Source organism: Eriocheir sinensis, chromosome 70 (assembly GCF_024679095.1).
Source record: "Eriocheir sinensis breed Jianghai 21 chromosome 70, ASM2467909v1, whole genome shotgun sequence".
In the NCBI taxonomy this organism is placed as follows: domain Eukaryota; kingdom Metazoa; phylum Arthropoda; class Malacostraca; order Decapoda; family Varunidae; genus Eriocheir; species Eriocheir sinensis.
Window position 1 is genome coordinate 6,075,875 of NC_066578.1, and position 20,692 is coordinate 6,096,566.

Consider the following 20,692-nt stretch of genomic DNA (forward strand, 5'->3'; position numbering starts at 1 on the left):
TGTGGTTTGAACAGCGTCACGAGAACGTCACAACGTCACATAGAGCATTCCGTACCATGTTACCGCCTCAAGCAGGGGACGTGTCCAATAAAAAGCATCAGAACATTTATTGATATTTTATTTACTTCCTTACGCCATCATAGAAGCCATAAAGCAGCCCATATTATCTTCATAACTCCTCATACGGTATAATATTGTGTCACCCTGCTCCCCCTCCGCCTCCCCTTCGGTACCCTGCCCGGGGAGTCTTAACAACACCGCCTCTTATACCGCGCTGTTGGCTTGCCCCCCCCCCGAACTTCCCACGTAAGGTCAAGTTAGGGCCATTTTTGCTCATATGTGTTCATTTTTATTTTTTTACAGTTAAGGTTAAGTACAGGTTATGAAGATATAAGAAACACATTTAACTTACAATCAGCTTCTCACAACTCAGAAAAAATAATAGCAGAATCAAAGATATACAAGAAAGAAAAGAATATATTAAACTATCCGGAAAACAAGACAGAAAAACACAGGAACTGCAGCACAACTAAAGAAACAGCCTAGTGGGAGCCGATACCAACGCTTATCCCACGCCTACTACTGAACTGAACTGATGCAACTCAAGGTGAAAAAAAAGGAGCAAAAAAGCCCGCTAATCATTACTCTGCTAAGTCTCCTTTCTCAAGTATGCGCATCAGTACGGTAGGAATAGCGATACGAGCACGTCCCATCGTCACACAAAGCATCCAATACCATATTACCGCCTCAAGCAGCGACAAAATCCACTGAAAAAGCACTAAACCACGTATCAGTACTTACTCAGCTTCATAATATATTTCATGATTACTGTAATAAGTTTGAACGAAGTTAAAACAACATTATTAAGTACATTTTCAGGAGGTTCGGGTCACAGTGGCGATACAGTGTTACTAATAATGAATCATCTGTGGCAGGGTATTGGGGTCAGATGCGAGTGTTAACAGGATCGGTTTACAGTATTGGTGCAGTGTTACTAAAATGGGATCCTGTGAAGCCGTGTAGTGGGGGGGATATGTGAGGAACGTTGCCAGATTGTCGTTTTCAGCTTCTCATTTTCCGCGATTTCAGGCTATAAACCGTCTCACCCACAAAACTAGCGATAGGGATTTATATTCATTGCCAAAAGTGTTAATTATAGAGGGTTTTGTGCAGTCGTTATGCTTTAGAAATGGGGAAATCTAGTTTTGGTGAGTACGATATCGTGGCATCCCTGTATGTGAGTGTTATGATACTATTTCGGGGTCTATTATATTTTGCACCTAAACCTTTGTTCGGATTCTGCTATATACCGCACATGTTTTTACGCTATTATCCGCATGACCTTTTCTCATCTATATTCCTCACGTTTTGACAATGTTATTACCAGGGCTGTTTTTCATCATTGCAACACTTACATCGTTTTGTATATATATGGTTGTGATACCGTGGATATGACCTGACCTGAAACCTATGGGCAAAGTATATAAAAAAGTGCTTAAAAACAGTTATTAGGGGTACAGGCGGGCAAGATGTAATAACGTATGCTTTGTAACACATAACATCAATACCTCCAAGCACAGTGGCAAGAAATATATAACAACGACGATGACCAATGGCGTTTGCATTATAGATCTTACGATGAACACTAATGCGCCGACTCATGACTCGTAACGTAATTTATGATGTTTTGTTTATTTATCTGTGAGAGAGTGAGGTCGCCAATGTACTTAAGGTTGAAAATAAAATGTTTAGTACGGGGAATTGCATTAACTTTAGACTGCAAAAAAATATGTAATTCGAATTTCAATAAAAACAAAAGGTATATGTTTCTCTTGTTATATCTGTACGCTGTGGTCAATTAACTTTCTATCTACCCACCTATCTATCTATCTATCAATATTCGTGTGCAATTTTCATGAGTGTATCTATCTATCTATCTATCTATCTGTATCTGTCTATCTACCTATCTCTCTATATGTATGTTTGCTTGTAATTTTTCTTTTGGTAATATTTTCTGATTTCTATGATTGAAAGAACAAGCTGCAAATACTTAAAGGAGAATCTCAGTCCAGGAGCTTGCCAGACCTCTCAAGAAAGCTTCTAAACTCGTTCCAAGGGATACTGAGCCTCCATCCGTCTCCCATCCTCGACACCTTACATTAAAAATTCATGGAGGTCTTAGCGGGTCGACGCCTCGCCAACTCCCTCCTTGCTTCGCCGAACTGCACTAGCGCGGGTGCTTATAGCGCCGACACACCTGCCACATAGCTCCTCCCTTTACCGCTGGTGATGACTTGATTCCATTACTTTTTATATTTCGGAGCAAGGAGTATCGATTTTTTTTCTACACTTTCTTTTTGTTTCCCTTAAGTTGTTTCCTGTGCTGTAAAAAAAAAAGAAAAAAAAGACGCCGTGCAAGTGAATAGTAATTGGTGACCCCCGTAGAGTTACTTGCTCATTGAAATTGCCACAAAATTTCAGAATATCGTGATTAGCAGTGATTGGCGGGCTTTTTTGTTCTCATTTGTTTCTACCCTTGAGCTGCTTCCTTTACTCCAAAAATGATAGATAATGACTTGTCTCTACGGAATGATCTCTCAGAAAACGATCGTCCAGTTTGAAGATTATTTGATTATGCAAGACTCTGAACGCATTGAGGTATTCTTTTTTACATCTTCGCCTGTGGCACCGGTAGGCTAGTTTTTGGAGGGGCCTGATGGTATGGCCCACCCCGTTGTGGCGTAGGCCAGTCTTTATAGTGGCGCCATCTTGCATTGGCTCATTCTGCCCTCCCGGAGCTCATCTTTAATCCTAGAATCTAGAGTCCGGGTTGATAGGTGGTCTTCTGGACAGCATGTGGGTAGTTTTAAGCCACTCGGCGGCGGCTGAAAAGTCCCAGCTTGGTGGCACCGGGCGGGGATTGAACTCGCGTCGTCCTGAAAGCGGCGCCGTCACGCTGTCGACTCAGCCACCGCCTCCCCATAAGGTGATCCGCTTCTCAACCAACCTGAAAGTTATAAAGGAAATATAAACATGGAAAAACACATAAACGTACACAGATATCCGTGCATTCACACATACATTCATATATAAATACGTACATTCATAGTAAAGGTAAAGTTTGGGGCATGGACTAAGGCTGCGCGTGACCTCGGTGCTTATCTCCGTTCCATTAGCCCGTGAGCCTGGTGTGGGTGAGAACTCATTACCCTGGGACGTAAGGGAAGGGCAGGCTCCAGCTTACCACAGTTTACCTTCTCCTAGCTCCCCAGGTACCAACTTATAAAAACCTGAACGTATGGGAAGATGAATAGTAGTAGTAGTAGTAGTAGTAGTAGTAGTTAACCTCTGCCGCTGCCACCGCCACACGAGGGCCAGGTGCCAACTTATAAAAATCTAAACTTATGGGAAGATGAATAGAAGTAGTAGTAGTAGTAGTAGTAGTAGTAGTAGTAGTAGTAGTAGTAGTAGTAGTAGTAGTAGTAGTAGTAGTAGTAGTAGTAGTAGTAGTAGTAGTAGTAGTAGTAGTAGTAGTAGTAGTAGTAGTAGTAGTATATTATCGTCTTTTAGAAGGAAATTGGTATAGAAAAATGTTTATATTGTTGTAGTAGTAGTAGTAGTAGTAGCAGTAATAGTAGTGATGGTGATGGTAGTAGTAGTAAAAGTAGTAGTAGTAGTAGTAGTAGTAGTAGTATAAGTATGGTGAGGAGGAGGAGAAGGGGGGTAGAAGGAAATTGGTATAGAATAAATATGGGAGCATGGAAACGCGGAAAAGCAGGCAACAAAAAAGTTACAACCTGCCTTAGTGATTAGGTCAGTTCATATGGCTCCTGAATACCTTACGTACCAGAGTATAAAATTTGCTAAACTTTCCAGAGGGTACGTTCATTTACCTTTTAACACCACAAGGTAACGATTAATGTGATTCTGAAAGGACCAGATCATTTTCGCATTGACAATATATAAGAGTTTCCCTTTGGCCATGTGACTGCTCGACAAATACCCCCAGCCGATGTCTATATCCCGACGCATTAGCCCGTGAGCCTATGATGGGTAAGGACCTTAACGGTTCAAGGGCTAATGCCTCGGTGATGAGCTCCGGGACACGTTCAGCTAGAGGGCTCCACTTGTTGATAGATAGATGTCTGTCCTGCATCGCCACATTTGGATTTTGCCATTTTCGTCATTTTTGTTCGATGGCGTGGAGCTCAAAACGCATATTGACGTTAGTAAGTTTGTTCTGGTATTTGAAAACGTATATGAAAGCCCTTGAAGTGTTTGCTTTGTGTGTGTGTGTGTGTGTAGGTTACCTTGGATATAACACAAAGCAAGGATGAGCATTTTAAAAGAGGAAATTAAATGAAATATAAACTCTCTCTCTCTCTCTCTCTCTCTCTCTCTCTCTCTCTCTCTCTCTCTCTCTCTCTCTCTCTCTCTCTCTCTCTCTCTCTCTCTCTCTCTCTCTCTCTCTCTCTCTCTCTCTCTCAGTAATCTTTTAAGCGGATCACGACCAAATAATAACGAGATTATCCGAGATTTGCCTGATTTTTGAAAACAAGATAATCGTGACTTGCTTGCGATGATCTCTGGAAATTGTCAATGGCGGGGAAGGAAAAATATACGGGACTTTACTCGCTGCCCCTCCTTTTAGAGAAAACGCCAACAACATACTTTACTTAAGGGAAAACACCAACATACTTTACTTAGAGAAAACATCAACATACTTTACTTAGAGAAAACACCAACATACTTTACTTAAGGGGAAACACCAACATACTTTACTTAGAGAAAACACCAACATACTTTACTTAAGGGGAAACACCAACATACTTTACTTAGAGAAAACACCAACATACTTTACTTAGAGAAAACACCAACATACTTTACTTAGGGAAAACACCAACATACTTTACTTAGAGAAAACACCAACATACTTTACTTAAGGGAAAACACCAACATACTTTACTTAGAGAAAACATCAACATACTTTACTTAAGGGAAAACACCAACATACTTTACTTAGAGAAAACACCAACATACTTTACTTAGAGAAAACACCAACATACTTTACTTAGAGAAAACACCAACATACTTTACTAAGAGAGAACACCAACATACTTTACTTAGAGAAAACACCAACATACTTTACTTAGAGAAAACACCAACATACTTAACTTACCAATCATAAACTACACTTTTGAGAGAATACCAACAACACACTTTTATATACATTCAGACTTTCTTAAGCATTGATAGTTGAGTTTATTTTTCCATATTGCGATTATCTTGCATCACATTTCCAAGCCTATATATACACTAACACACGATTAGAACAAAAAAATAGTTACTTTCGTGGGAGGCAACACTATGGCTCTTACAATGGTATGTTTTTTGAAAGCCACCCATATGTTAAAAGGTCACAGGTTTTCATAATATGTTTCACGTAGGCGTTTGTACTCTGATATGTGATTGCAGCACTGTAAATGTAATGGTGTGGGTGGGTGTGGGTGTGTTTGTGTGCTTTTACGAACCCGAGTGATGTCTTCGGATCAAGGTATAGACAAGAAGAATCGTAAGGCGGGTTTTTTATAGTATAGGAGGCAGCTCAAGGGTAAAACTAATAATGAGAGACTTAGGGAGGAAGGTCTGAATTTAATGTGAGGGATCTGAGCACCGTTACGTCCCGCTGAAAAAGCAAAATAATAGCAGGGTAAAAACAGGAATGATTATACTGCATTTTTACAGTATAGGAAGCAGCTCAAGGGTAAAAATAGTGAGAGACTTAGGGAGGAAGGTCTGAATCTAATGGGGGTATCTAAGCGCTGTTACTGACCGTTGAAAGAGCAAAAAAATAGTAGGTAAAAATAGGAATAATTATACGGTATTTTTATAGTATAGGAGGCAGCCCAATGGTAAACATAGTGAGAGACTTAGGGAGGAAGGTCTGAATCTAATGTGGGGAATCTGAGCACCGTTACGTACCTGTGAACAAACAAAAATTAACAGGGTAAAAACAGGAATGATTATACGGCATTTTTACAGTATAGGAAGCAGCTCAAGGGTAAAAATAGTGAGAGACTTAGGGAGGAAGGTCTGAATCTAATGGGGGTATCTAAGCGCTGTTACTCACCGTTGGAAAGGCAAAAAATAACAGGGTAAAAACATGAATGATTATACGGCATTTTTAGAGTAAAGGAGACAGCTCAAGGGTAAAAATAGTGAGAGACTTAGGGAGGAAGGTCCGAATCTAAGGTAGAGGATTCAAGCGTCGTTATGTGCGATTAAAAACGAAAACACACACAAAAAAACAGGATTAAGACAGGAATAATTATACGGCATTTCTTACAGTAAAGGAAGCAGCATAAGATTAAGAACAGTAACAGAACACTTAAGGAAGGAAATCTAAAAAAAAAAAAAGCAGGCGAAAAACAGCTCGCTTTATTTTTTACAACAAAGGAGGCAGCTCAAAGGCACCAAAAAAGGAAACAATAATAAAAAAAAAGCCCGCTACTCGCTGCTCCTAACAAGAATCAAAAGAGGTGGCCGAAAGAGGAGTTAATTTCGGGAGGAGAGGTGTTCTGTTGATTTTCCTTAATAAGCAGTAACTCAACTTTGAATGATGTTATAGGCCATGAGTTTGCAGACGCTCATATAGATTAGGATGAGCACACTGAACCCTCCTTACATTATATTCTTTTGTATTTATAATGATAATAAATAAGCTCCCGCAATGACCCGGTGAACGTGTTTCCAGGTACCTACGACTCTTGCCTAATACATTCCAATCCCAAGTGAGTGATGAAAGAGGGAAAGATATAATGTGGTGTTGTAGTGACGGGAAACTTGATATCTAGTTGGGATTTTACGCCATTAAGAGAGAGAGAAGAGAGAGAAGAGAAGAGAGAGAGAGACAGAGAGAGAGAGAGAGAGAGAGAGAGAGAGAGAGTAAGGAAAATAAGATAAAAGAGATATACTGTGACTTACTTAATAACGCCATCGAATCTTATAATAATCTCTGTAAAACATTCCCGTACCACTACTAGAAAATAAACAACAGTATTTGATTTCGTAAGGCGACTAGATTTCTTACCCATTTTTTTTTCATCTTTTTTTTCGCCCTCTTCTATCACTCTTTTTCTTCTTTCCCTTTTTTATACTTATTTTTTTTCGTTGAGATGAGTTACGAGCTGTTTATCGACCTTCAGTTCACTTGTAACCTATCGTATTGTGAAGCACCGACGATATATCACAAGACAATAGAGTTCTTAAATGAATGATGTTTAAAGAATGCAACCCCCTTCCCTCACACACCCACACACACACACACACACACACACACACACACACACACACACACACACACACACAGAAGCACACACACACAGTTGGCCAGATAGATTGAGAGATAAATAGATAAACTGATATATAGACCGGTAGATAAATATAGATAGATAGATTTATTGAATGAGTTACATGTGACTCAGCGATAGATAGTTTGACAGTTTAATACATACAGAAAAAAAACATGAAGTGCTCGACCATCAAACGGATTATGAGAAAAAAAAGTCGTGAAAGAGAAAAAAGAACAAAAACACATACACTTTTTCTCTCTTCATTACACACACTCTCAACCACCCCCCAAGAACATAATCAGAGGGCCACGCGCTAACACAATTCTTCCCCCGTGCGGACGAGCGACAAGACGGAGGGAGTGGCTGATATTACCCGGGCGGCGTGAAGGATGAAGGTTTATGTGTCAGGCATGTGAGGGTCGCTGTTAAGTTCGTTACGTGGGGGTTATTTTCCGGGCCGGGGTCAGTTAGGGTTTCTGGGGGAATCGTGATGGTATGTAGTAAGGTTTGGGATTCATGGTCACGATAGGTGGTTGAGCTCGTGTGTGTGTGTGTGTGTGTGTGTGTGTGTGTGTGTGTGTGTGTGTGTGTGTGTGTGTGTGTGTGTGTGTGGGCTGGGGTTGGGAAGGGCGCGTGCGTGTGTGTCTGTGTGTGTGTGTGTGTGTGTGTGTGTGTGTGTGTGTGTGTGTGTGTGTGTGTGTGTGTGTGTGTGTGTGTGTGTTGTGTATTGTTTTGCATCCAACTTTTATTTACTCCCAATAAAATAGTCAGATGAAAACCTTGCATCATCAAAAAACAGTTACGTGACATGGCAACCGAAGAGAGAGAGAGAGAGAGAGAGAGAGAGAGAGAGAGAAGAAGATAAAAGAGATACACTGTGACTAACTTCTAACCCCATGTAATACTATGATAATCTCTGTTTTGAAAGGGGGAAGCATAACACTCTCTCTATATCTATCTAACTATCTATCTATCTATACATCTATCTCTATCTCCTGTTTCTGTTATCTCTTTCAACTGAGCAACAAATCCACATATCCTAAATCCACATAAACCATGAGCTCCATCGCCGCGTAATGAACCCAGGGCCGGGCAGCACGATCCATTGAACGACCGAGGGGTGGCTGTGTAGGTTAGGTGCGTCAACTGAGCTTAAAACCTGATGGTAATGTGTGTATGTGTCCTGGAGTCAATGTGTGTGTGGCTGGTGGGAGTGGGGAGGGGGTATAGGTGTGAGTGTGTTTGTGTGTGTGTTAACAGTAAGGGAACTAGATTAACGGCAAAAAAAAAGAAAGCAACAAGAAAAATCCGTTTGTAGGAGGGGAGATGTGTGTGTGTGTGTGGGTGGGTGGGGTCCTGGAGTCAGTGTGCTGGTAGCTGGTGGGAGTGGGAAGGGGGTATAGGTGGGAGTGTGTTTGTGTGTGTGTTTACAGCATGGGAAGTAGATGAAGGGAAAAAAATACAAGAAAACAACAAAATAATATCCGTATGTAGGGTTAGATGTGAGTGTGTGTGTGTGTGTGTATGTGTGTGTGTTTACAGCATGGGAAGCAGATCAGGGGAAAAATGCAAGAAAACAACAAAAAATCCGTATGTAGGTGTGTGTGTGTGTGTGTGTGTGTAGGGGGGGGGGGGGGGGAGGCGCAACATCGAAATCCTCCAATGTTTCTGAGACGCAAACCCAAGCATTCGGAACTGAGACAAAGAGGATCCAGAAAGTTACCCGGTATCAGTGTCGCCTTAGGTCCAGCACACCAAAACACAGCAAGCCATTATAGTTTGCGCGGAGTGGCTCGTCTTCGTAATAACGGCAGCAGCAACTTATGACAGACTTTGGGAGCTTATCTCGGACGCTAAGTTCCCGAGGCAGACGGCGGAGGTTGGCGTTCAATATATATACTTTCCTCTCGATAATATGTATTGTTTATATTGATTAGTGCAGAAATTGATTTCAAGACCTCATCTGCTGAACTGTTGATTAGGTATGTTTAAGGTTTTCAAGTCTGTGTCGATGGTACAAGTCTAGTCTTATCTCGGACGCTAAGTTCCCGAGGCAAACAGCGGAGGTTGGCTTTTTAAATTGATTAGTACTGAGATTGATTTTAAGACCTCATCTGCTGTACTGTTGATTAGGCACGTACACAAGGTATTCAAGTTTGTGTCGATGGTACAGGTCTAGTCGCCTAACATATATAAAATTGTTCTTCTGAGGATCGTGTAGGTATGTTTATAGACTATATTATTTTTTACAACAAAAGAGACAGCTCAGGGGCACAAAAAAAGGAAACAATAATAAAAAAAAAAAAGCCCGCTACTCCCTGCTCCTAAAAAGAATCCAAAGAGGTGGCCGAAAGAGGGGTCAATTTCGGGAGGAGAGGTGCAGAATCATGGGATATCTCTGGAGTGACTGTCACACCAGCGAATACTCCGTGAGACTGCTTCGACATATATTATCCGCATAGCCAGTCAACGCCAACTCCGGCTATACGGGCACGTGGCACGCTACCCAGGAGCCGACCCTTCTCACCGGGTTGTCCATGTAAGAGACAGCCCTGTGTAGAGGAGGCCAAGGGGAGCCCAACGGATTTCGTGGCTTGAGCAGGTCGATAGATCCTACTGGGAGGTACTCAGGATGGGAAGGGGCCTGCATGGGAACTTGCCAGGATGGACTCCCGTGCTTGGTGTCGTAGGGTGGGCGAGGCAACGCGTCCCCAGTCGTATGCCCCCATTAATTGATTGATACAGGGGAAACTTCTAACTAGATAACACCTTTCTAAATGATAAATAAATAAATAAATAAATAAATAAATAAATAGATATATATGAAGCTTCTTGCGACGGTGTAGGTATATTCATAGATCTCACTGACGGAAGTTTTAATTGGGTATCAAGTTTTCACGACACCAGTAATGCTATATAAACTACTTTGTCCTGCTACGTACTAATGTTGCTGACATATCCTCGACTTGCTATTTTTTATGTAGACGCCGAGAAGGAGAAAATATAAGTGAAAGCGATGAAAGAGCGAAGGAGGAAGAGGACGAGATAATATATAAGACTACAGAGATGGAGGGACAGAAGGGGAGGGTCATACATTTCTTAAAATACACACACAAAGAGCTGGTTTCACAGTCTAACGCAGTGTCTTCGTAACAGCCCGAACCAAGCTATAGAATCCCATACAATCCAAAACGGTGAGGTCTTCGATGCCACACTAAATACACAAGACTTTTCCCGTATAGTTTCATCAAATTTGTGAACTTAAATATAAACACCAGACACTATACAAGGAAATTTCGAAGGCTCTGGTATTGGTTTGGGAGCTTACTAACCCGTCATGGGGATCTGTGGAACTGGCCCCAAAAACAAAACAAGAAAATTGAGTCGTCAAGGTGATCATTCCGTGAGGCGCTGGTCGCGTTCCTTCAGGCCGCCTATTTCCTCCGCCCACCTGCACGCACTCACCTGGACGGAATGTCAGGTGTGATGCCGGCCAGGTAATGTTGATTAGCGCTCGAGGGTGTAATATAACAATGTCTGTCAGCGGCAAACAATACTTGATTTGTAATTTCGCTCAGCACAATCACGTACGCATTATAGGAAATATATATATTTTTTTGTTAATGAGACTGAGTGTGTGTGTTTGTGTGTGTGTGTGTGTGTGTGTGTGTGTGTGTGTGTGTGTGTGTGTGTGTGTGTGTGTGTGTGTGTGTGTGTGTGTGTGTGTGTGTGTGTGTGTGTGTGTGTGTGTGTGTGTGTTTGCATATTATCACTAAATCACAACCAAACCTTCACCCATCAAGACACTCCTCCGTGATCAGAAGTTACCACGCGAACACCTGGTCAGGCCGAACCCCTCCCGGCCAGGCGCCAGACAAGGTAAGATGAAGTCAGGTGTACTACCTGTGTGTGTGTGTGTGTGTGTGTGTGTGTGTGTGTGTGTGTGTGTGTGTGTGTGTGTGTGTGTGTGTGTTTACCCGAGGATACGTCTGTCTGGTGGGCTGTTAGTTTAGGTCCGCGCCTGTTTGTGTGTGTTACTCTGTCTCAGGCTGTTGGTGTGTGTCTGTCTGGTCTGTTTATCAATTTATCGATCTATATATTTGTGTCTGTAAGTCCGCTTGTGTGTCTAGTATACCTGTCTGTCTGTCTGTCTTTCTCTCTTTCTATCTATATATCTATTTATCTATATATTTGGTTGTCTGTCTGTCTGTCTGTTAGCCTGTCTGATTTCTTCTCTCTCTCTCTCTCTCTCTCTCTCTCTCTCTCTCTCTCTCTCTCTCTCTCTCTCTCTCTCTCTCTCTCTCTCTCTCTCTCTCTCTCTCTCTCTCTCTCTCTCTCTCTCTCTCTCTCTCTCTCTCTCTCTCCCCCTTTCCCTCCCAAGCACACAGAGCATTGGATAATATCAAGAGCCCGAGGCACACACACACACACGCACACACACACACACGCGAACATACACGAGAGTTCTGTCCAAACTTTGCATAAAATTCTGCCTGACCCTTGCGTGTGGAGGGTTCTGGTTTGTTCAGTGTGAAGGAGGGAAGGGCAAGGGGACCAGAGAGCAAGGATAGGAAGAAGGAGAAAGGAGAGATGAAGGAAAGGGGAAGAGAAAGGATGAAGAGAAAGGAAAGGGAAAGTAAAGAATGGAGAATAACAATAAGACCAAAGAGGAAGGATGAGAATACAGATAAAGGAGAAGTGAAGGAAAAGGAGTGAGAGAAAGTGATTGAAGTAAAAGACGAAAGAGAGGAGATAGCAAGTATGAGAAAGGAAGAGAAAGGAAAGGGGAAGGAAAAATACGAAAGAGGGAAGGAAGGAAAGACGAATGAGGGAGAAAGGGAAAGGAAAGGAAGAATAAAAGTGCTTGAAGTTGAAGCACGAAAGAGAGAAGTTAAGAAATATGAATAAAGGAGAAAGGAAAGGGAAGGAAAGGGATTAGAACAAGAAGAAGAGAGGAAAGATGAGAAGAAGGAGAAAGGAGAAGTAAAGGAAAGGGAAAGAGAGAAAGTGATTGAAGAAAAAACGAAAGAAGGAAGATAGGAAGTAAGAGAAAGAGAAAGAAAGGAAAGGGGAAGGAAGGAAAGACGAATGAGAGAGAAAGGAAAAGGGAAGGAAAAGACGAAATAGGGAAGGAAGGAAAGACGAATGAGAGAGAAAGGAAAAGGGAAGGAAAAGACGAAATAGGGAAGGAAGGAAAGACGAATGAGAGAGAAAGGAAAAGGGAAGGAAAATACGAAAGAGGGAAGGAAGGAAAGACGAATGAGAGAGAAAGGAAAAGGGAAGGAAAATACGAAAGAGGGAAGGAAGGAAAAATGAATGAGGGAGAAAGGAAAGGGGAAGGAAAAAGGCGAAATAGGGAAGGAAGGAAAGAAGAATAAGAGAGAAAGGAAGGAAAAGGGAAGGAAATAGACGAAAGAGTTAAGGAAGGAAAAATAAATGAGAGAGAAACGAAAGTGGAAGGAAAAAGACGAAAGGAAAAGAGTCGAAATACGAGCAGGAGAGAGTGTTTGATCTTAAGATATAAATGTCTTGGCTAAGATGTGTGGGTTAAGTGTTTCAACTCCATCTCTCTGACAGCCTTTACGTTTCAACACTAAGGAGGTACAGGGAAAGGAAATTCAAGTCCTTAGATAGCTTATTTTAGGGGGTATCTTAAGGGCATCAGTTCAAACACTTATTATTTTTTTTACAACAAAGGAGACAGCTCAAGGGCACAATAAAAAGTAAACAATAATAAAAAAAAGGCCCGCTACTCGCTGCTCACAAAAAGAATCCAAAGAGGTGTTTTAATGTATCTATTCACAGACTTATCGAGGACATTAAACGATCAACAGCCACTTTCAATTTATATTCATTCCTCACTAAGTTCATTCTTGATTTCCTTTCTTTAAACGCGAAATTCATGCCTCCTAATGTTCCCTCTCACGACATTCCTTCCTTCTCTTTTTATTCCTTATTCTCCTTTTATAAGACACGACATTCATTCCTATCTATTCACAGACTTATCGAACATATTAAACGATCAACAGTCACTTTCAATTTATATTCATTCCTCACTAAGTTCATTCTTGATTTCCTTTCTTTAAACGCGAAATTCATGGCTTCTAATGTTCCCTCTCACGAGATTAATTCATCCCCTTCTTATTCCTTATCCTCCCTAAATAAGACACTAGATTCATTGTTCCCTATGCTTCCCTTTACTTCACTTCCTCAAACACAACATTCATTCCTGTATATGACTTCCCGTTCACCGATTTACCTGTGACAAGGCATTTAGTCCTACCTATGTACTTCCTAATCTTTCTTTCCTTAGACACGACATGTATTTTTCCTCTATGTTCTCCTTCACGACCACACTACCTTCTCTCCTTCCTATGTACCCGATAACAATTTTTCCTTCCTATGTTTCTCCGTGACAGTCATTCTTCCCTTTCCTCTCCTTATGTTCCCCTTGACCGCTCTTCTTCAGACGCGGCAGCCAACGCAAGTCTCCTTCCACCCAGAACTTGCCTTTCATCGGCTCTTTTCTCCTCACAAAGATCGGAACTTCGCGGGGTGGTAATGGTCCATCTCTTTCTCTCTCTCCTTCTCTCTCTCTTTCTTTGTCTCTCTCTCTCTCTCTCTCTCTCTCTCTCTCTCTCTCTCTCTCTCTCTCTCTCTCTCTCTCTCTCTCTGTCTCCGTCTCTTTGTCTGTCTCTGTCTCTCTCCCTCTCCCTCTCCCTCTCCCTCTCTCTCTCTCTCTGATACACCTTTCCCTTCTGCTTAATCAATTTTCTATTCTGCCTCTTCATTTATCAGCCCTTCCTTTATTCCTTCATTCCTCATCATCTCTCTATTCCCCCTTCTGCTACCATTGTCCTTGTTTAGTTTCGTATTACATTAACTAGCTATTCTTCCAATTTTTGTACGCTTATTTATGTTACTGTCCAGTGCTTTTCCTTCTCCTCCAATCTTTCTATCAACACAACCCTTCCAAAGCTATAGAGTCAATTCGTTTCAGGGTAATATTGTCTCCCTTTTGTTTCTGTTATCAGTTTCGTTTCAGACTTCACTCATTTCTGCCCTAGATGGATTTGACGACCCAGCAGGAACACATGACCCTCTTTCAGTCCTATAACCCCAACGAAGCCATAGAGAGACTTGTTGTGGTTTTAGATCCTTTTACTCTGAATGGAACACGTTTACCCAGACAGGATTTATTTTCCCGATGATAGCATAAGTACTATAAACAGCATCTTCTTTCCCGGTGTTAATATAGGTGATATAAACATTCTCGCTGACAGTATAAGTAGTTTAAACACCATCATCTTTCCCGGTGAGAGTATAAATGATATAAACATTTTGACTAACAGTATAGATAGTTTAAACAGCATCTACCTTCCCGCTGATGGTATAAGTAACGGAACCATCATCTTTCCCTGTGTTAATATAAGTGATATGAACATTCTCGATAACAGTACAGATACTTTAAACAGCATCTACCTTCCCTCTGATAGTATAGGTAACATAACCATCATATTTCTGGGAATGGTATAATATAAACACCATCTTTCCCGCTAATAACATAAACAGACGAAACCATATCACAGCGCGGCCTTTATCGAGGTTTCAGGAGCCGCTTTGGACATTCTTTGATCCCCTTTACGCGGGTTTGCATCCATCCACGAGAGTTCGGTTTCAGGGCGTGATTGAACTGGGACGAGAACTTGAATAGCGGCGTCCACCCACCCACCCACACCCACACCCACCCACCCACACACACACACACACACACACACACACACACACACACACTTTATCTCTGCACACAAATCCTCCTGACACAAATCCTGAACCAATTGTATTACATCAAAAGATCAGTTTCCTGTATGTTGTTAGAATGAAAAGCGTGGTATTGAGACGGTAGGAAATTGTAATACATGTCGTTGTATTACATTAAGGGAGCAATTTCTTAAAGTGTATTGTTTTTTGTATATTTTGTTAGATTGCTAAGCTTGGATTTGAGACGTAAAAGATTGTATTACATGTTGTATTACATTAAAGGATCAATTTCTTAATATGTATTGTTTTTTGTATATTTTGTTAGATTGCTAAGCTTGGATTTGAGACGTAAGAGATTGTATTACATTTCGTTGTATTACATTAAAGGATCAATTTCTTAATGTGTGTGTTTTTTTGTATATTTTGTTAGAGTGAAAAGCTTGGATTTGAGATGTAAAAGATAACACGTATTACATTTCGTTGTATTACATTAAGAAATCAGTTTCATAATGCGGTTGTGTTTAATTATTTGCTGTTGGAATGTGAAACGTGATTATGACATTGTTCTTATTTAATTTGTGTCATTTCAATAATGTAAATACGTTTATATATTTACTTTTAGAATCAGAAGCCTAATTCACACAGTATTTTTTTTTTTTTTAGATTTCATTGTATTACTTCAAAGGCATAAGTTCAGTAATGTAAATACGTTTATATATTTACTTTTAGAATCAGAAGCCTAATTCCCACAGTATTTTTTTTTTTTTAGATTTCATTGTATTACTTCAAGGGCATCAGTTCAGTAATGTTAATACGTTTATATATTTACTTTTAGAATCAGAAGCCTAATTCCCACAGTATTTTTTTTTTTTTAGATTTCATTGTATTACTTCAAGGCATCAGTTCAGTAATGTAAATACGTTTTTATGCTTGCTGTTAGAATGAAAAGTCTGGTTTTGACATTTTTTTATTAAACTCCATTGTCTTGCATCAAAGGATCAGTTTAATAACCTGAATGTATTTTTATATTTGCTGCTAGAATAAAAAGCCTCACTGATATTTTTTTTTATCATATTTCATTGCATTACATCGAAGAATCGAGATCCATAACGTGAGTGTGTTTTTATATTTATTGTTAGAATGGAGAGTTTAACCTGAGACATTTTTTTCATTAAATTTCATTGCAGTTTCAGATCAGTTTAGTGATGTGAATGTGTTTATATATATTCGCTGTTATACTGGAAGCCATAATTTTGAGACTATTTTTACATCAAATTTCATTGCAGTGCTTCAAAAGATCAGTTTAGTGATGTGAATGTGTTTATATATATTCGCTGTTATACTGGAAGCCATAATTTTGAGACTATTTTTACATCAAATTTCATTGCAGTACTTCAAAAGATCAGTTTAGTGATGTGAATGTGTTTATATATATTCGCTGTTATACTGGAAGCCACAATTTTGAGACTATTTTTTCATCAAATTTCATCATATTTCAAGAGGAGTGTATCAGGACTAATCGCCTCACGAAATTGACGTCACTTTTGGCCACTCCTCTTAATTCTTTTTTTATAGGAGCAGTGATTAGCGGGCTTTTTTAATTATTGTTTTCTTTATTTTCCTGCCTTTGAGCTGCTTTACCGTAAAAAAAGATATTGCATCAAAGGATTAGTTTAGTAATTTGAATGCGTTTTTATATTCGCTGTCACAATGAAAAACCTGAATTTGCGGGATTTTTATCATTGTTTTTTTTTCTTTTGCCTTTGGGCTGTTAACTGTAAAAAAATATTGCATTAAAGGATTAGTTTCATAATGTGTAAGCGTTTTTAAATTCGCTGTCACCATGAAAAACCTGAATTTGAGACGTTTTTTCCATTAAATTTCCTTATATTACATCGGAGATCAGTTTAGCAATGTTAATATGTTGTTAGATTCGCTGTCACCATGAAAGACCTGAATTTGAGACGCTTTTTCTATTTAACTTCCTTATATTACATCGCAGGATCAGTTTAGCAATGTGAATATGTTGTTAGATTCGCTGTCACCATGAAAGACCTGAATTTAAGACGTTTTTTCTCTGTTAAATTTACTAATATTACATCGGAGGATCAGTTTAGCAATGCGAATACGTTTTTATATTCGCTGTCACAATGAAAAACCTGAATTTGAGACGTTTTTTCTATTTAACTTCCTTATATTACATCAGAGGATCAGTTTAGCAAAGTGAATACGTTTTTCATATTCGCTGTCACAATGAAAGACCTGAATTTGAGACGCTTTTTCTATTTAACTTCCTTATATTACATCAGAGGATCAGTTTAGCAATGCAAATACGTTTTTATATTCGCTGTCACAATGAAAAACCTGAATTTGAGACGTTTTTTCCATTAAATTTCCTTATATCACATCGGAGGATCAGTTTAGCAATGTGAATATGTTGTTAGATTCGCTGTCACCATGAAAGACCTGAATTTGAGACGTTTTTTCTCTGTTAAATTTACTAATATTACATCGGAGGATCAGTTAAGTAATGTGAATATGTTTGTATCTTCGCAGTCACACTAGAAATCCTGAATTTGCGACGTTTTTTCCATTAAATTTCCTTATATCACATTGGAGGATCAGTTTAGCAATGTGAATATGTTGTTAGACTCGCTGTCACCATGAAAAAGCTGAATTTGCGACGTTTTTTCCATTAAATTTCCTTATATTACATCGGAGGATCAGTTTAGTAATGCGAATACGTTTTTATATTCGCTGTCACAATGAAAAACCTGAATTTGAGACGTTTTTTCCATTAAATTTCCTTATATCACATCAGAGGATCAGTTTAGCAATGCGAATACGTTTTTATATTCGCTGTCACAATGAAAAACCTGAATTTGAGACGTTTTTTCCATTAAATTTCCTTATATTACATCGGAGGATCAGTTTAGTAATGTGAATAAGCATCCATTTATTGCCAGGATAAAAAGCTTTGCTCTGAGACGTCAAAAATGGAAATAGATAGACCAGACCTCATAAAAAAAGGCTAAAAATGAGACTCCCAACAAGCCCGCGCCAGCTGTATGTCAGTCACCCTTCAGGAATGCCCGGCCTTATTTTATTACGGTTCGGATAGACCGTCAGGACCAGGGAGTGAAGATGAAAGGTTCTCTATGCGTAGGTGTGTGTGTGTGTGTGTGTGTGTGTGTGTGTGTGTGTGTGTGTGTGTGTGTGTGTGTGTGTGAGGGAAAGAAAGAAAAAAGAAAGAAAGAAAGAAAGAAAGACAGACAGACAGAAAGAAAGAAAAAAAAAGGAAAAAAAAAGACAGATAGAGATGAATGAATAGATAAATAGATAGATAAATAGACAGATAAATACAGATAGACAGAGACACAGGGACAGAAACAGACAGACAGACAGATACAGACAGAGAATCAACTTACACAACGGGCTATACCAAGGCTTAATATGGTAATCGGATCCTTGCTGAATCTAAAGTTACGGGTCATCCTCCCTAACTCTCTCCACTGGACACAACATCAAGCGAACGTCTTTATCATAACCAAAAGCCTTGACCAGAAGCCTTCAACCTCCTAAACCTCGACCAAAGACATTTATTTTACGTTGTATTCCTTTCTCTCTTTCTTTACGTAGCTCAGAAATTGATGTTAGGACCCCATGGACTTTCTACATCTCTACATTCACTTTATAATTCTTTTTCCTTTATGTAACTCAGAAATGTTTGTTAAGTACTGTACAAACTCTTTATATCATTAGCTTGCCTCTCGTTGAGTTCTTATTATTCTACATTATATATCTTTCCTTTTTCTTTATGTAACTCACAAATACATGTTAAGCTCCGTATGACCTCCTTGCATCATACAATTTTGTCTTGTAAGTAAACTACGACTCTTCAGATCATATTGTATTTCCTCTCGTCCCGTGTTAGAACTGCAAGACTCCGTTATCTTATTTTGCCTTGTCAATACGCTACGAAGCCTTTCTCTCATATCATCTTCCTTGTTAGTAGTGCAGGATCTCTCTCTATTTCATTACCTCGCTTCTCGTCCAATACTTGCTTCGCTCCAACCAAACAACCTCGCATGCATCCCTCGTGCGGCTATGTCTCACTCGCATCGACTCTGCCTCTCCCACTCAAGGTCTTAGTCAACCTCTCTGCTATCTGTGGTGCTTCCAGGTATTGGGCGCGGGTCTATCGCCTCTCCGTGCCTTTCAGAAGTGAATTATGCGTGACGGCTGACGGTCCGGGAAAGGCGAGCAGGGCGGAGGAGCGGGAGTGCAGCAAGATCGGGAAAGGAGCAGCGAAGGAAGGCGAGGAAGATGAAAGCCGGTTCGCGAATACAGTATTACCGGGCGGGTTTGCTGAAGGTTTGTTTCTGAGCTGATCGTAAACTAAAAGCAATATTGGAGAAATGAGAAAATGAAATCAGCTTGAGAAAAAAATGTTTGTGGTGAATAAAATAACGCTTAAATACCAAACAAACAAACAAAATCACATCTATACCTACACCACCACTACCACCACCATCACTACCACCACAACCAACAACAATTATAACAACGAAAAGAACAACAGTGATAATGATAAAACACGTAACAATAACATCAGATAAATAAAACAACAAAAAAAAAATAACAGCAATAACGTAATCGCTAATATCTGAAACGAAGCAAAAATAAAATAAACACCAGTCACACCATCTCATCACCACAACCACCACCACCACAACCACACCATACCACACAAGCCATCACCACAACCAACACCACGCTACCAACCACATCACCACAACCACCACTTCCATCACCACCATCACCGTCACCACAACTAACTCTATATCCTTTTTTTGCCTTTCGTTGAGTTCTTATCATTCTACATTATATATCTTTCCTCTTTAATTATGTAACTCAGAAATACATGTTAAGCTCCGTATGACCTCTGTACATTATATTATTCTGTCTTGTTAGTAATCTACAATCACGCTTCTGTATCTTTTCTTGCTAACACGTTTATATTTTCGCCTAACAGCAGTACGAATCTGAATCCAATCAATGAAACGTTATTCAGTAATGCACGCTCGCCAGTCTCGCATTTCTCGGATTCGTCTAAAAAACATTCGCTCCGTCCTTCCTCGGCAGCCTTATCGACTCTACCAAAAGACTTCTCTAACTCAGCTTACGTATTTCAAGAGAAAGACAAGTCCCTCAGCTTACTCGATATACTTAAAGTCTTTTGTTCAGGGGAGGTGGTGGTCATGTGGTCACCGCGTGAACGTAGTAAACTCGAGGGCAGGGGTTAATGTCCCACCGCAAGCTACATACAATATTCTACCAATGCAAAGTGTCGCAAGATTACCCACATGCTGTCAAAATCACCAATCTACCCTCATTTCGGCGATTTAGGCCAAGAGGAGATCCTGGGGCAGCATGGGACAAGTAAGAGTCATGTATCACGGCATCGACTATAAATAATATCCGCCCGCGCTACTAACGGACGGGGCCATCCACCAGGCATCACAAGAGAGAAGACTGACGCTACGGGCAGCAAGTAAATACATAAAAAAGGTCTTCCA

The 20,692-nt window shown here is 40.1% G+C and overlaps 1 long non-coding RNA gene across 5 annotated transcripts in view; it reads right to left on the minus strand.

Moving 5' to 3' along the window:
• Window positions 1–110: 110 nt before the first annotated feature.
• LOC126988783 (uncharacterized) overlaps window positions 111–20,692 on the minus strand; it is a 144,344-nt gene continuing 123,762 nt past the window's right edge. For 2 of the 5 annotated variants that reach the window (XR_007742520.1, XR_007742521.1), the window contains one exon: window positions 111–3,007. This is a non-coding gene — a long non-coding RNA (uncharacterized LOC126988783). The remainder of the gene's footprint in view (window positions 3,008–20,692) is intronic. The other 3 variants (XR_007742525.1, XR_007742524.1, XR_007742523.1) reach the window with 3 other exon arrangements.